At 38.1% G+C, this 17,755-nt stretch overlaps 1 protein-coding gene and 1 long non-coding RNA gene across 2 annotated transcripts in view; both read right to left on the bottom strand.

Moving 5' to 3' along the window:
• SUCLG2 (succinate-CoA ligase GDP-forming subunit beta) overlaps window positions 1-17,755 on the bottom strand; it is a 132,173-nt gene that overhangs the window by 80,757 nt on the left and 33,661 nt on the right. The window lies entirely within an intron of this gene.
• Window positions 8,901-10,290, bottom strand: LOC133270537 (uncharacterized). The gene is made up of 2 exons (XR_009743819.1): window positions 10,096-10,290; window positions 8,901-9,069 (listed from the first exon to the last, which is right to left on the bottom strand). It is a non-coding gene; the product is annotated as an uncharacterized LOC133270537 (long non-coding RNA).

Genomic DNA, 17,755 nt, shown 5'->3' with positions numbered 1-17,755 from the left:
AATGACCTGATAGCTTAACATGTGCATGCACCACTCGGAATCAGGAGATCCCCCTGCTTCCACTGTACTTGACATCATATCATAGAATCAGCTAGGTTGGAAAAGACCTGTAAGATCATCAAGTCCAATTCCTCTTCACAACAAGTTACAGAGACACAATACGATGTTTTCATCAAACAGGTATTTATCTGCTATATTTTAAGCACACACTAATGCCAGCTTGGCGTTTGAGTGCATGCATAAATATTTCCCTGAGCAACGCTTTGACACGTTTCATGAAGAATTTCTTAATGAAGCTCCAATCCTAGAGCTCTTCCACAGTTTGCATTTTCACCCGAAGTGATAAAATACTGAACAGATCTTGGCAGAAAATTTACATTCTCTGCAAAATTAACATTTCCCTCCCAGAGCCAGCTACCATTAAACAAATTCTGCTCTACCTGTTAGCCTTATATCCCTTAGTTTTTGTTTCACTGTTTAGGGCTGTATTAGATACCACACATTTTCAGATGCTCAGACTGTAACTAAATCAATCCACACCCAAACATGCAAAAGAACAGCAAATCTTGCAGTATTTTGATCTGAATCAAGCCCAGGAAGTGTCCTTCAGGATTCCAGCTCATTATCCAATTTACATGGTGGAATTAAGGACAGAGTTTTTATTGTATAGCTGAAATCATTTATTGAGCCTCTGAAGAAAATCATGTGTGGGAAACATCTGGATGGGAAAATGATCACATACAGGAATTTATGTCCACCTCAGTAGTGCTGAAGACAGAAAGTTGGAAAGGATTTCTTTGGAGCTTCTATTCTACATATGCACTTGATTCCTGGCCTTGATTTTGAAGCAAGAGGAAAAAAATGACATTGATGTGCTACCTCCTATCCCATACCAAAACCACACCCCCCCCCCCCCCCAAAAAGAACCAACAAACAACAAAACCCCAACAACACCCCCTCTTACAGAGAGGAATTCCATACTTAAAAGAGGGCATTTTTAAGACCACAGTATTTACCACTCAAGTGCTGTCTTATTTACTGAGGTATTTTGTATCTGAAGAAGAAAAGAATAACAGACTCCACAACAAAAATAAACACTACTTCATTTTAAAGAAACAATCTTTTCCCAGCAGGGCTTCTAACAGACACCTGATAGCAGGTGTCAAATCCAGAAGGAGAAGTAAAACCCAGTAACAGAGATGCTGGGCAGTGAACATGCACAGGGCTGTGTGATGTTTAAGTTCTGTTGCAGATGCAAGTGGAACTTAAGTGATGAATAGGTACAGCTCTGGCCATCCGGAATTGGGATGAATTTTGCCCTGGGTGAAAAGAAAAACCAAGAAGAAAACAATTATCTGAATTGGTTCTGATGTTTCATTCCTGTCAAGTGGAGGTTAACTAATTGGAGACTTCTGGGCAGAAGCTCATTCATTTCTAGAGCTCCAGATCCAGGAAACAGAGTTATCCAAGTCTGAAACAGACAGAGGAAGCTCACCACATTAAGGTTTAGAGATGACAAGAGAAAAAGGGATACAAAAAATACATGCAGAAATATCTATTTAGAACATAGAAACACTGCAACCAGAATAAGAAGCAAATTTATTCCTGCATATATTTTCCTACACAGGTTGTTTAAAATCCTAAGGATTACTGATGTTAGTTTTCACGGTATGTAGCTTTTCAATTCATAAAAAACCCTACTGCATTAAGCAGTACAAAAAGAAGTATTTTAGCCCTCAGGCAGCTGGTAAATATTAACTACTGTAGGCAGACGAAGTCTCATCTGTGATAAGAACAACTGTTTATAACTTACTGTCAGATAATACCAGTAATACCGTAAGCACAACTAACAAGGGAGAGGATTTACTATCATCCTGCTCTTGTTTTTGTTTACCCATCACATCGTTGAGATAGAAGCAACTGCCAAAATAACATCGGGAAAAGGTTAAAAGGAGACCCATTATAAGAATGTTAATATTTAATTCAATATTTCAGACTTAATTATTGCAGTAAAGGAACATCTCACTGATCAATGATTCACCGGTGAATTGAGATTGAAAGCCCAAAAAAATCTGCTTAGAAGAGCATCAAATCTTTATTACCCGAACAACATTCTTTAACAGCTTTATAAAGTTACCCAAACCTATACAACTCTTTCACATGCCTGTGGTACACCAAGATATTCAACATAAACCCATTCAGAGTGCACTCCTAACAATGCATCCCTGCCAATATTAATTAGCCCTCGAAGAAAAATAACTTCCTTTAGATAGTTTTCTCCAGCTTTCTTTTTTGTTCTGTGATATTTTTCTTAATATCACACCATCTGCAGACACTTTTCAAAAACTCTGCAGAAAGGCAATTTAGGGAATGTTCCAGATAACAGGCAAAAAAAAACCCAGTCCCACTGTGCTTTTCATAGCTTGGTAATTTTTGCAGTCTTTCATCTTGGTGATTTGTTCTTTTTAACACCATTGTATTAAAAGCCTTCAATTCTGACTGTTTGGTAGAAGCAAGAGAATACAAACCGTACAGATTCAGCTCTGAAGATTCACTGCATATTAGGAGAGGTTAAGAGAAAAAAAACCTTACAGTTTCAATTGTTATCACTGCTCATTGAACAAGAGCCACTAAAGAGATACATGTTTGCAATGACTTATTTGGCTGGACCAAAAAAGTTTGTACTTGCTTAGTATTATAGAGAAAGATGTAAGTATAAAATGGGTCAAGAGCCATTCCCTCATTCCCTGAGATGAGCCTTTAATTCATGAACCTAGAAGGAAATATTTATTACTCAGATAATTCTGTAAAGCAGTTGTCAAAAAAAACATGTCGTATCCTTGATTTTAACCAGCAGTTTGTTAGCTGAATGATTCATGACCATGTACCAATGTACGCAGCTTTTTTACCTCTCTCAGCCTCTCTCCGCCCCTTAGTTTTCTCTGTGGATTTATAAGACTTGATTATTATTATACGCAGCTACAACACACTCTGTATGAGGACACTGGACAAGCTGTTAGCTCTATTAACTTAATAATAGAATTCAGAGTGCGATTTCCAATTAATTTAATTTTCCTCATTCCATGAGAAGCCAAAATTACAGAGAGCCATATGGTGCTTCATAAATAACAATTAAAAGTTATTTTCTAATCTTTAGGCACTAGAAGAAACCCATAAAAATACATATGGTTGCAATGACACGAAGCAAATTAAGTGCTGGAATGTCTGCAGATGTCCAGGAAGCTCCAAACACTTCCTCAGCCTTTTTCCCCATTCACACATTTCTGGTGCATGTCAGACCCTGGAAGTTACAATTAATCTCAGTGTAGGCCTCAAAGATCACCATTATTCTAAAACTGGATCTTTGTCTGAAGATCTGTGCAGCACGGTTTGTGCCGTGAATCTGACAGTCTTTACCTTCTGCACTGATTTGTTAACTGGTTTGTCCCTGTCCAGCCATAAGCACCTGCAGAGCTCTGCCAGTCAGAGAAATTACATCCACGCGTCACAGACTGGACTGGGATCTGGGAACTCAACTTACTATGTTACCTTGTCATATTTCAGCACGTAAGAATTCATGCTATCCAACACAGGTGTGGAACTCCAACTGAGAAACCACTCTACTCCAAATAAACAAAACTTCAGCCACTACCCCAAACAGACACCTTCTTCCATCCTGCCCCGTATTATGCCTTGTGTATACGCAGACTGTAGAGCACTTAGATCTGGAAATCCCACCCTGAAGTTAGATAACAAAGTCTCTTACTGTAAAACGAAAATAACAAGGTTACCTGCCTCACTGGATGTTTTCTGGGATAAAACATACATACATGAGGGGAGAATTTTCCTTTGAAGCACCCTGGATAAAAGCTTTTACTGCTGTCTGCTACTGGAAGTTAAGCTGATGGGCAGAGCTATTTTACTGTCTAGCACGAGAATGTAGATGTGCAGGGCACATGCTGGCTGTGGGTACCTGAAAAGGGAGATTCAGCTGAAGTACAGTCAGATGTCAGCACATTCACTCAAGCTATAAATGATTCTTATCATCTGCACATTACCTGGGGATAATATTAACAAGAGATATTGCTAAACAAAAAGCATTAGGAAGGAAATAAATTCTAAGCTTAGGCATCAAATGTCCGGTGGTGACATTTCAAGTCATGGGGACCATATCCCTTTCAAAATGCACCTATATTTAAACCTCCAGAATTGCTGCATACAAAAATACTGCACAGCATGGTCCCATCAATTCTCAAGAGTGTGATTTTGTCAAATTCACCTTTTGCGGGAAGATATTTTGAGGCTTTATTGAAGATAAGCCAAAGAGAAGAAAATCTATCATTCTTTCAAATTCATATTCACAGAAATATTTTCTTCCCCTAACATCTATGTGCTGCTTCTATATACACACACATATATGCAGATCTACCAGCATAACGATTTTATCAATCTAAAAACTTAAAATGGAACACACATGCCTTAAGCTACAGATTATAAAAATGACATTGAGTGAAAGGACAAAATGGGGGGAAAAATGCTCTCTTGTACTATTTAAAAAAGAGCTCAATTTGATGGCTGTTTGCATAAGCAGATACAGAAATATTCAGTGTAACCTCAGCTAGCACTAATATAACCTAGAAGTTTAGCAAGGATACATACTCAAGGACTGCACAGGTCTGACTATAAAGATACATACTACAAGATAATGTACACACATATTACAAGATAAAGTACATACATATATGCACCTACAAATTTAGCTATTAAAAGAGAACAGAATGCTCAACATAATTTCCCACTGTAACAACCTTTGCCCAAAATCTACACTACCACAGAATACAGTAAGTAGGTCTAACATATCTCATCAACCTGCAGCAAGCCAAACAGATGTAGTGACTCTCATATCTTACAGCTCAGTCATAAAGGGGCAGTGCCAAATCCATACAGATGTATGTCACACTGTAAGAAATAGTGTTCCTGTCCTAAAAACTTTCCCTGTTAGTGAGCGATGTGCAGATCTTCCCATTATGGTGAATACCTGAAATTCTGTATTAAAGTCAATCTGGTTTAAGTTACCAAACTTGTTGGTACATTGTCAGAGACACAAGAAAGTGAGTCCTGGCACTGGGATCTTTCATCCTGGAAGGAGATACTTTATCTATATAGGAGCGTGATCAGCAGGTCGAAGAAGGTGATCCTGCCCCTTTACTCTGCTCTCGTGAGACCTCATCTGGAGTATTGTGTGCAGTTCTGGTGTCTTCAACATAAAAAGGACATGGAACTGTTGGAACAAGTCCAGAGGAGGGCCATGAGGATGATCAGGGGACTGGAGCACCTCCCGTATGAAGACAGGCTGAGAAAGTTGGGGCTGTTCAGCCTGGAGAAGAGAAGGCTGCGTGGAGACCTCATAGCAGCCTTCCAGTACCTGAAGGGGGGCTATAGGGATGCTGGGGAGGGACTCTTCATTAGGGACTGTAGTGATAGGACAAGGGGTAACGGGTTAAAACTTAAACAGGGGAAGTTTAGGTTGGATATAAGAAGGAAATTCTTTACTGTTAGGGTGGTGAGGGACTGGAATGGGTTCCCCAGGGAGGTTGTGAATGCTCCATCTCTGGCAGTGTTCAAGACCAGGTTGGACAAGGCCTTGGGTGGCATGGTTTAGTGTGAGGTGTCCCTGCCCATTCAGGGGGGTTGGAACTTGATGATCTTAAGGTCCTTTCCAACCCTAACTATTCTATTATTCTGTATATACATATACATATATATACATATATATATATATATATATATAAAAAGATACATGTGTTTAGTTGGAGCAATCAAGCATATATCTGCATTAGGGGGTGAGTCAACTCAGTCTGCTGCTTGCGTTTTCTTTGGTATTCCACTGAGCACTTCATTTGCTTTCAATTTTCAGGAACCTGCCTCATGGTCTACATGATTCAAAGTTAGGACATGATATGCAATAGTAGAAAGTATTTGGCAGCAACCTGGGTGCAAAACAGCTCTGGTAGAAGCTTCCTCATAAGAGGAGAGCTACAAACATTTAGCAGGATCCACTGCCTCATAGATAGTCATAAACATTTTGCCTTTTAAAATTGCTCTTGGTTTTTACACTAAAATACCATATTTTCCCAGAGAAAAATATATGGTCTGAAAAAGGAACAATTTTCTAAGTAACTTCCCATAAGTGCACACTTTCCTCAATTAACAGGGCACAGATTTAAGTAATTTCTTGAAGAACTTTTCTGAAGAGTCATCTAACTAATTAGCTGATTATGGCTACACAAACAACTGTGTTTTCTAGTTCACATTTTACCTATTCAATAACACCATGGGAAAGTGTACATCCTACAAGGTTGCTGTAAGACTTGAATTTATGATCTGATTCACCCTGGATATACACCTTTGTACTTCTCTCACAAGAGCTGTACTATAACTTATTATCTGGCTGGGGTAGAGTGTTATCTGCTTATAGAGCAAAGCCAGAATCACTTCTGGTTGCTAAATACAGTCCCAAGCGTAAAAGACCAAGACAACCCCAGTGGCTGACTTTTAACAATTCCACAGAAAGAAATAAAAATTGGTATACCTTAAAAAGCCCAAATGTTAACTAAAAGGAGGACGAAGGTTACTCTGTACATCAGTGACGTTATAAACCTCATTGATATTTTAGCTCCCAAGAAATACTGAAAAAACGCATTTTACCTGCTAAATTACTGACAAAACACTGCCGTTAAAGTCATCTGTATTGGTGTATGACCAAATGTCACTTTGGTCATTTATCCCACAATGACATTTCTAAAAGCAATCACTGATTTCATTTAAGGATATGAAAGTAATTATTAACCATACTCAGTTTTCCAATTTCCAGCCCCCAAGAAACGTTATCTCTAGTGCGTGCCCTGAATCTAAACCATTCCTTATTTGCTTTGTGTTAAAAAAGAAAGTGCCCAAATCTATTATTATTTCCTTCTTCTTTGTATATACAAATTCCTATTGTTCCGCAAGGGAAGCCTGTTTTTCAAATTCATCACAAACGTGGCTGTTCTGATATCAATAGATTTGTCTTCAAAGTAGATCGGATGCACAGCCTCTGGACTAGAGTTTTAAAGCCAAACATACTGGATACATGAGAGAAGAAATCAGATAACATACACAATAATTTTCTTTTATTACCGCTGATCTGAGGCTGAACATCTCCAATCATGTTCTTTCTTTCAACTCAACTAACGCCAAACTGACATTATCTCAGCTGACTTTTGCAGAACCGAGTCTGCATTTGCTAAAGGAATTTTTAAGCAGCGGCAAGTAAATTAAGGGTTAGTCCCACTCACTTGAAACATGCAGCGAAACTGAAATCCCTACAACTTCCTGGGTTTTCAGCATAGAGAACATGAGTGGAAGGCAAAATGATTTAAACAAAACCCTCGTATGTCATAGAACAATGCCCTGTGTAAAATGAAATGTGCCACCCTTCAAGGCAGCCTGTACGGTACCCCAAAACACTAAACCAGAAGACAGAACAAAGCATCAAGGTCTACCACCCCCAGAGCAAAGCATTGTCAATGTGTTTTTAACCTAGGAAAACTGCAGAGGGACAAGGGACCTGGCAGCAAGGAAAGGATATCAGTGATGAACCAGAACCATGTTGCGAAATAAAGTAATTTCCCCTAGGAGTGGGCTGTTTCATAGCCCTGTACAGTGCAGCCCTAGAGGAAAGCTTCAGCCAGCAGTGCAGAAAAGGTGTTGATAGGGAGAACATAGTCATCTGAGGCTCTGACCTTGGCCACCCATATTAGTCATGTGTGCTCTGTGCAATAAACTTTTCATAAAGCTCTCAACTGTCCTAACCTGACGGAAGAAAAAACAAGGGAGCAAGTAACATTGAAAATTAGGCTTGCATTAATTTCAGCAGAGAGCTTTACGACTAATAAGCGAAGTGATAAAGTACCACAGCACTACTTCCATGACATCGCAGTCTGCACAGACAGGGTTGGCAGATTTCTGTTCGCATCTCCTAGGATCTATCCTGTTACACAATCGAGTGAACAGACAAAGAAAGAAAAACTTGCAAATGACCAAAGTTAGAAAATCAGGCACATTTCACTACTACACTCATTTTTCTACATGGCTTCTTATCACTCGCCTAACTCAGAACACTAATTCTCATCAGAAGTTAAGATTTAACTCCACACTAAGCAAGCTACAAGTAATTTGAAATGGCTCAAAATCCACAAAGATCAAACACACAGTCAGATTTTTATTGCTTATGTACTACTGACATCAGCCTTGCAAAGCTATTACACAAGCACCCAAATTTAAGGTCTAAAAATCAGCGGATTTGCTTTCAAAGCTTTCATGGGACACAGCTGACTTGAAGGAGGAGGTCTTGGAGCTTTGAGAAGTCTTGATCAAAAAAATCACAGGCCTTTATGAAATCTTTATAAATCACTGGTACTTTGAATCAATCATTTGGAAGCATTTTCTAAAGGTTGTGCTTTTCAAATGCTATGGTGCGGAGCACCCTTCCTTGAGAACACCAGACTCCAAAATATGCCAGAGCTGCCAGCTACAGCTGCTGGGTTTGAAACTTCAGACCATCTGTATTTGAAATGAGCATTCTGTAGATAGTTATTTGCATCTCTACCATGCCAAAGTAGAGAGTCCCAAATGTAAATGCATTCTGCCTGCATGGGTAAAGACCCAAACATATTGATAAAAAACATACACACAAATATTTGCCTGCAACGACACACCCCAACTGAGACGCAGCCTGCTTATTTATTATAGTTTCCACTGAATTAACACTTAATATGGTTACAAAAGTGATGCCTATGCAATACTTCTCTCTAAAAAGCGGAAATACACTGAAGTAAAATACTTTTGTAACTACTTCCAACTTTTTACATTTATGCAGAAGGTAATGAATATTCCTCATAAAAGGCTCTTCCAAGTTTTTTCAGTCTGAGGTGGTTTGTTCTTTGTGTATTTCAAAGAAAATTTTCACACTCCTCCCTTCAGCTTTTCCTGCTGACACTTTAATCTCCCCCTCTTGTAAATATGAGCCTATAAGAATAAATCATGTTATTTATTAAAGGTAAAAACATGATTCAATAGACAGCAGAAAAGATAATCTCCATAAAGTTTTCACCCACAGTGACTGAAATTAGCTTTTATACAAGGATTCAAACACATACCTGGCAAGGCAATAAAGCAAGAAAAAAGTTCTCTAACTGTACATGGGACTGAGTATTTTTTGGCCAGTTCTAGCAAAGTAAAATCAATGACAATGCTTTAAAACATAAGTATTCTGCTACAAGGAACCTGACACATCAGAGAACCGTTGCCTATATCAGCACCAAAGAACTCCACAAAATTAATATAAAGTAGTATTTTTTCAATTTTATATTCAGGTCACTTTTACTCCTAACATCACTGATTCAGAGGGGAAAAAAATACCCTTGATTCTTCTGTAAATATATTCTGCTTGGAAAAGTGCCTGTATGAAGCACACCAGGGAACAGGAGTGCAAGCAGCCCACATCACCTTGCCCTTTGTTTAGATTGTCAGTTTTTCCTTTTGATCTTTCTTTGCAGTTGAAGAACCAAAAATTGATTTTCCCAGTTGAACTGAAGTAGAAAAAGGACAATGTTTTATTTAAGATCCTTCACTCACACACATACGCCTATTTTTCTTTCTTTACATACAAAAGAAAATGTCTTTTTGTTCTTGTAAAAAAGTATTTTCAAATGGGGAACACTCTCAGTGTACTGACTGTGGTTTCATAACAAGAGAAGGGGGGGATGTGTTTAAAAATCCCAAATCTTGCCCCCCTGCAGAGAAGCACACACACCTCACAAACCATCTAGGCTTACAGAAACTGAGCTTCAGGGAAGCAGCAGTCATACTTGTTAGGTGTTTGCATAAACCTATGCTACTACCAATGTTACACTCAAAATCTTGCTTATGGGCAAAGAGAAAGCACAGGTTATATATTTAGATACATATAAAGCCAAGAATATTATCTTAAGTATAATGATAATTTTAAATCAATTAAAACAATATTCCAGGTTTGTTACAGAAAAAGAACACCTATATGTGAAACTTTCAATAATAAGGTGGTTCAAATGGTCATACAACTATTTCCTAATTTCTACCGCTGCTCCTGGTGTTACGCTCATCCTTCCAGTGCTCTTCTGGGTCCTAAGACTGCCAGTTTCATTCTGGTCTAGGGCTGTTACAGGCAAGTCATCGCTACCTGGAGTCCTTTGCTGGGAAAAATATGATGTTACTTCTGATGATTCCTTCTTCCTCACTCCAGGATCCCGATTTAAAATTTGTTCATTTCTTAATGGCCTATGGTCATCTGAATCTACTATATGCAGTGCTTTTTACTTTTTTTTTAATTAGAAACCAGTTTCTCGTTCCCCTTGCTAACACTAGAACTATTTTATCCTGCTTGTGGTCTGCATTACTTTAACTATCAGCAAGTAATTCATGACTTTGGGATCTCCAGCATCAAGCCTGTGCGCTGATGCTCATCAACCCATAACTGTACCATGCTGCACTACACCATATGACTTGACTTCTCTAAGCCTATTATACCAGGTCTGTATTCCTCTATACCGCATCATTAAATTAGTTGTAAAGCCATAGTGACATCAAAGTAAAACAAATTAGCCACAGATATCTGGTCAGTTAGAAAACATGCTGTTACAGCTAAACCAAGTAAATCAAAACTTGCTATTACAGCTAAAACAAGTAAATCAAAGCAGGCTAAGTCTGACAAGACCCAATCCTAAGGCTCTGCAAACCATGCAGAGCTTATGACCTGTTGCTAGCAATAGCACCATACTACAGGGCTACAGTTACAGCGAGAACACTAGACAGCAGAAAAGCTCCTGATATTACTCAGGGTTACATAGTACTAACAAAATATAAGTGAAACCACAGAACAATCATGCAAATCTCAGAGCTATATTTGCCCAAGCCTAAAGATACAATACCTTCAAGAAAAATCTTGAGTCACCAGAGAAAGCCATGACTTCCAAAACAAAATTAATCATATTCCATTTCATGTTTTCACATAATTCTCCAAGATAAACCTTGCAACTTGAAAGTTCTGAAGTTTCCCATGCTCACCATGTAGTCAGTGAGCCCCTCAGACATCTTTCATTAGGTCATAATGCTATCCATCATCTTATTTGATTAACAGTTAATCACCAAATAAGAACTATTGTGTGTTCTAATAGGCTAATTATTATTAAATACACATTTTAACCCCATGTGACCAAAATTATTGAATTTAGTATATTTTTTTCCTATTATAGTCACAACTTACATTTCTGAATAAATCATTGATATTGGCAGAAACAAAGAATTTCCCCAACACCTCCAGACATTATCAGTACTCATGGAATGAAAATGTTCTGTTTTGCTTGCATAAATTCTTATTAAATCCTTGAAGAAAGCAGAGCTTACAAACTGCTGTGCTGCTCTTGAACCTCAGAGGAATGCTGAGGACACACAGCCTCACAGATATTCACTTACAAATACAAGAAGCTCCTGCCTACTGCAGGCTTTCCAGTGCTTTCCTTGGCTGCTTCAATCTTTCTAATCTCTCTTTTTCTGTGAGCCTGGAAAGGCTTTAACAGCTTTGCCCAAGCACTTCATTTGAATCAACTCAGCACTGATTTGTCACACATGATTTTGTTCAGAACAGTTTGCTGGATAGCATACCAAATTCTGTATAATTACAATCAAACAGTCTGTAGTGAGGCCAAGCACTGGACGAGTTTAAACCTGAAGAAAACAAACTGTGATTCTCCTTAAGATACATGATTACCTTTTTAGAACTTGCAAAGAGAAGTGAAGATAAAAAGATAACCTAATTCTAGTATCCAATAAGGCACTTTTTACTTGTTTAAAATATAGAGAGCACTAAATACACTTACATATACTAGCCACGTGAATCATAGAATGCTACAGACACTAGGTACATGGCACAGGTCTCCATTATTAGTAGTGCTGCACTGGTTATTTAGAAGCCTACATGCATTCCTCACGCAATAGCTTGTCCCGTGTAGACTGTTCCTACTGCTTTGAGAGAATACAAACATCTACTCACCAGTTCTAACAGCTAAGCATTTCTGTCTTAAGGCCCGATAACTACCTCACCAACAAAGATATAACGATATATATTACAGCTAGACTTTGTGTTTTTCAGGTTTTGTAACATTAAATTAGCTTAGAAAAATGAACGTAAAAGCAATAGAGAGGCATTAGCTTCTGGTTTGGCAGTCAGCATTTACAGGAAAAGATGCATCTTGGTATAATATTGAAATCAGCAAAGCTATTTCATTTTGGCTTACGGCAAGATGAGCTCTGTGGGGACTTTATAGATAGATACTATGCTCGGAACTTGGATTCTAGATATTTTATTGCATAGTCTAAATATCACAAGGCCTGAGCAATCTTATCAAACTGTGGAACTTGGAGCTTTCTCAGTTACTCACAGATGAAGGGAATTTTTCTGGGTAAAACTGGAATGAGCAGCAACAGTGTGAAGAAGAATGTGCAGCTGATTTCGGTGCTTTGAACCTATAAAGGGACTGACATAACAGATGAGCAAGTATATAGAACCACAGAATGGTCTGGGTTGGGAAGGACCTTAAGATCATCCAGTTCCAACCCCCCTACCATGGGCAGGGATGCCTCACACTAGACCATGTCGCCCAAGGCTCTGTCCAACCTGGCCTTGAACACTGCCAGATATGGAGCATTCACCACTTCTTTGGGCACCCTGTTCCACCCTCACATGAAAGAACTTCTTCCTTATATCTAACCTGAACTTCCCCTGTATCAGTTTAAACCCATCACCCCTTGTTCTATCACTACAGTCCCTGACGGAAAGTCCCTCTTCAATACCTCAAATGTCCTCAGTCTTTATGCAAAGTGCCACCATTCAGCAAATTCTCAGCTTCAGATGAGCGGGACTGTGAATCAAATCTGTGTTGAACTTGCCAGCAGCAGACGACCATATCTGTACACTGGCTTCTTAACCACGGCTCAGCTGAGAGGTGGTAGCAGCCGATCTGCTATTTAAATGACAAATATGTGACCCAAACACCATTCAATGGCCACTTGTATGAATCCTCAAAAAGAGATGCTCTGTCATCCTGACAACTGTTAAGAACTGCTTAATATTTCATTAATTTAAGGTCAGCAAGTTGTTTTACCACATCAGAAAATCTACTTCTCAGTTCCTGCACAGGACCACTTAATATTGTCCCCCTGGTTTAAAAACTAGAAAAGGGAACTGCTGGAAAGCATGCTACAGTACATTACTACTTTATACTGCAGAAAATACTGCCAGATTTTAGTGAGGTGTCACTACAGAATAGGGCAACTTTAAAAGGCAAAATTTTTTGCTCATGCATCTGCCACCTCTTCCATTCCAACCTTCTCATTCTGAGGTCAATTCAGAACTTGCATTTGAGGCAGCATTAATTACATCTTTGTAAATAAGGGTCACAGTTAACTCTCAGAAAGTCTCTTGTGGTGTAATTTACCTAATAAGATGCATAAGAAGAGTGATCTAAATAGCTAAAACAATTCATAGAGACAAGAGAACATTATAATTAACATTGCCCTACCTGCTGTTAACAGCACTAATCGCATTCCTTTCTGCACAACTGACAAGTATCACATCACATAGATATCTTCAGTGATATGCAGCTCGTGTTAAATTACCTCTGAACCTTAGCTGTTAAAAATCTCTCTCTAGTATTAAACTTGACTGGTTTATTTTGTTTCTTCATTAGCCTAGAGCTTCTGAAGGAATGCTCAGTACAGTCTAAGGAACATAACACTATTTACAGGATACTAAACATCAAAAACTCAATGTAAAATACAAGCCATAAATCAGAACCTATAGCATGAAAACTGAAAACAGACACAAAGCTGAGTACACTCAAAAGACACAGGAGTCTCATCTTGGAAACCCACAACATAAAATATGAAAATATGTAACATTTATTCATCTCAAAGTTGGAAAATAACTTTTCAGTACAAAAGTATCTTTAAGCATCTAACTTAGCTACTTACGGATCAAAGAAACAACCAAGTAAATACTACCTGCATATGTACTTGAAGTACAAAAGTCACTCAAAAGATAAAAATAAGTTATTTATAGCATAAGTTAATCACTGTATTTAAACAGCAGACTACTTTATGGCATGAGACATAAGCCTGTATTTACAGGGAAAAACATTTTATAAGAACAGTTTTTTCTAAGATACCTACATTTGCAGTAATCAGCCTCAGGTCTCTTTTGTTCCACTTTTATTCCAACATATCCAAAACAAAGGCTGTATTATAGTGAACATAAGATATGGAAAGGCCAATAAGAAAAATCAACCACACTGAACATTTAATGAACAAAAACCTGTGTAAAAGAGGGTGTTGGATATACACAGTATCAGGAATATGATGACAATCTTCAGTGGAGCACAATACTCACATACACCAAGATTAGGAAAGTTACTACTAAAATACACAGATGAATAACAGGAGGAACAGACGGACAAAACTTGGCAGGGAGTAGATGGAAGCACAATGCAGTAATGGTGAATCTTCCCAATGACTTTATATCGTTAACTATTTATACAGTACATTTTACATGTATGCCTTTCTTTCCTCTTTCTGCAAATAACCTGGGGCTGTTCTTAAGCATTCAGAATAATAAATATATTTTACAGCTTGAAGTTTGGCCTTATTTATCTTACTCAGGTGAGCAGTCCAAGTAAGCCCAGGGGAGGTGAAAGAAAAATGTTCTCCTTCATAATGATGCAAGAAACAATTGATGATTTTAACTGTAGAACAGGGTAGAGTATACACCACATAGAGGTAAAACTGTCAACTTCAGGTTTTTCTTAATGAAACAAAAATCACTTAAAATACGAGCACAGCTAATTTCTGGAACTAACCTGAACATGATTCTCACCAAATGTTTCTCTTGCTGGCATTCCCAAGGGTTAGAGGCTCATCTAAAATATACTGTGATGGAGGAAGTCAGGTAATATCTCCCAATTGAATCCAGCAGGGTTAAAAAGACACATTTCATATTCATAAATGTGTTAAAATATTTTACTTAAACTGCAAATATTTGAAGAAATGTAGATAAACATATTTTAAATTCACAGCACTTTCCCAAATATGAGAGAGCGGATTAACAAAATGTCAGAACATCCTCTGCTTCAAAAACTGCTCTTACCACTTTAGGTAGAGATTATCTACCAAAAAGAAAATAACAATCACAGCCTTTTATGATCATACTTCACAACTGCTGATGTATTCAGAGTATCAGCTTGTCAACTGCTCCCATCTTCAAAGACAAAACAAGCCCTTGCAAGTCATACTAACCTTTGCAAAATGCTGCTTAAGATTACTTCATGACTGGAGGAGGATGAGGAAGAAAAATGGGAAGTGATTCATGGTACAGAGGCTGTATGCTGTGTCTTCTCTGAACTTTATACAGAAAAGTGTGTATATATATATGTACATATATATGTATATATTTACACATATGAAAGGCCAGACGTGAGATATTTCCAGCTTGGTTCAAAACCATGTGCTTCTATAGCAAATGTACAAGCTAATATCCTTCCACATCAATCACAGCTCATCCTAAACCACCACCTATTCTATAAAGACAAAAAGTGTAACAAAGTTAACAGAAACGATTGACATTAAAAAAATGCAACTTCCCCAATCAAATTATATAGGGAAAGCGGTTTTAAGGAAAGGACCTTCCTGCTGTACCCTGCATCACCAAGGGAACACTACTGGAGATAGGGAAATTGCAACAGTATCAAACTTGGGCAATAACAGAATGGTGGTTTTAAACACTCAACAGAAAAAAAATGGTAAATGACGGGGCAAAAAGTCAGGGTTCAGTTAAAAAATAGCTTCTGAATAAGAACTGGGGTTTCTGCACAAGTTTAACTACTAATTTGAAGGAACTTACCACTACTCAAAACTCTTCAGTTTGTAAAATTTTCCACTTTTACTCTCTCCAAATCTAGCCCAGTTCCTCCTGTTCTTTACTGTGACAATTATCTCAGGCCTGACTACAAAATGAAACACCTCTCCACACATCAAGGAGCAATGAGGGGCTAACCAGAGCTAATGTCGTATTTGCCCCCTTTGCAGATGAAACTGCAGCCTCAAATAACATCAGTTTCAGGGACAAAAATGCTCACAGTATGGAGGAGGGAAGAGGTTATCTATTTCTTTGAAGAACTTACTACCAAACTACTGACCACAGGAAAGAATTCTGCCAGTAAGGACCTAACAGATACTCCAAAAGGGGCTAATTATAAACTATCCTCTTCTCTAGACTGCCATCATTCCACTCTTAGATTTTACACTAGTTCAATATGATTTTGCTACTAGTGCTTCCATTAAAAAGCTTAATTTAAAAAACCCCACAATCCAGATATTACAGACATAAGCATCCATTACATAACTGACACCCTTTTAGGTGGGATTATGCACTGAGACTGATCATACAGAAGATCACACCAAGGGCACACTAAGCTATAGTAACTATCAACACACAGATTTCTTTTGAATGAACACATACATCAGGCTTCAGGGGGAATTAGAGAAGAATTCTCAAGTGAGAGTGACACACGGCTTGTGGACAATAAGCAGTATTTTATAAGTTCGCCCACACGCTTTGTTAAATACAAATGCCAACTAAATGACTGTTCAAATAACCTGGTGTTTCTTTCTACAGTTGTGTAGTTTACATCAAACGAAAAATTTGGATTCAGTTCTGCCTTGAAACACATGCAGTCAGGGATGGCAGAATCCTAAAAAAAACAGGCACAACTCATTTATCTTCCATCAGGAACAGACGTTCCCAGAAGGGGATACTCTGTGGCATTCAGGTTAAACCAGCAGCTATAAATACAGGTGATTTGGAAAAAGAAAAAAAGACTACTCAGTGTCACAGATGGATTTTTACACGAGTTTTGCAAATTAATACCAAAGTTATCACTTACATTTCAATGCAAGGCAGAGTAACAAACAAGGGAAAACAAAACCAAGAAATTCAGTTTCAGTAATTGGCCCCCAAATATCTAGAAGCAGATGGGCACTGAGAGAGTGTAGAAGGCGTGATTTCTCTCCTTTACACAGCTGCTAGTATTGCAGAAAAACAATGTTGTTTGGTGTTTCATACCTTAGACATAAAGATTGTCTAATGGTTCTGATTTTATGCATAAAAAACATGAAAACTTCATGCAGCTGCTTCTCTATTACGCATCTGGTTACTGTTTTGCAGCTGCAAAACTACCTTGAAGAACTATAAAATATGGCGTGAAAAGCCTGGAATAAATACCAGCAGTCAACTTGTACCTTCCTTGTGCAATCCTGCATCTTTTACAACCTGTAAAAATTCTGGAATCAAGAGCTATGGCTTCTGTCACCTCCTTCTTTTATAAACAAAAATCTACTAATATATTTAACACAACTGGAATCTGTAAATGACCACTTTCTGTGCCACACATTAAATATAAAACTCAGTACCCCATTCCTAGAGTATTTTTTCTTGCTTTGTGTTGTTACTTCCAAGTAGCTGTTTTGGTAATTTGATCAGAAATACAACACAGAGAACAATAAGTCAGCACAACATTAGTGTCAAACATCTGAAATGAGATTTTGATTTGTTAGCCCCCTATCCATT

This window comes from Pezoporus flaviventris, unplaced genomic scaffold, assembly GCF_033815535.1.
Source record: "Pezoporus flaviventris isolate CSIRO_AGI_PZ_B2104156 unplaced genomic scaffold, CSIRO_AGI_Pfla_v1 ptg000021l, whole genome shotgun sequence".
Lineage (NCBI taxonomy): Eukaryota > Metazoa > Chordata > Aves > Psittaciformes > Psittacidae > Pezoporus > Pezoporus flaviventris.
This window is presented reverse-complemented; position numbering and strand designations above follow the sequence as displayed.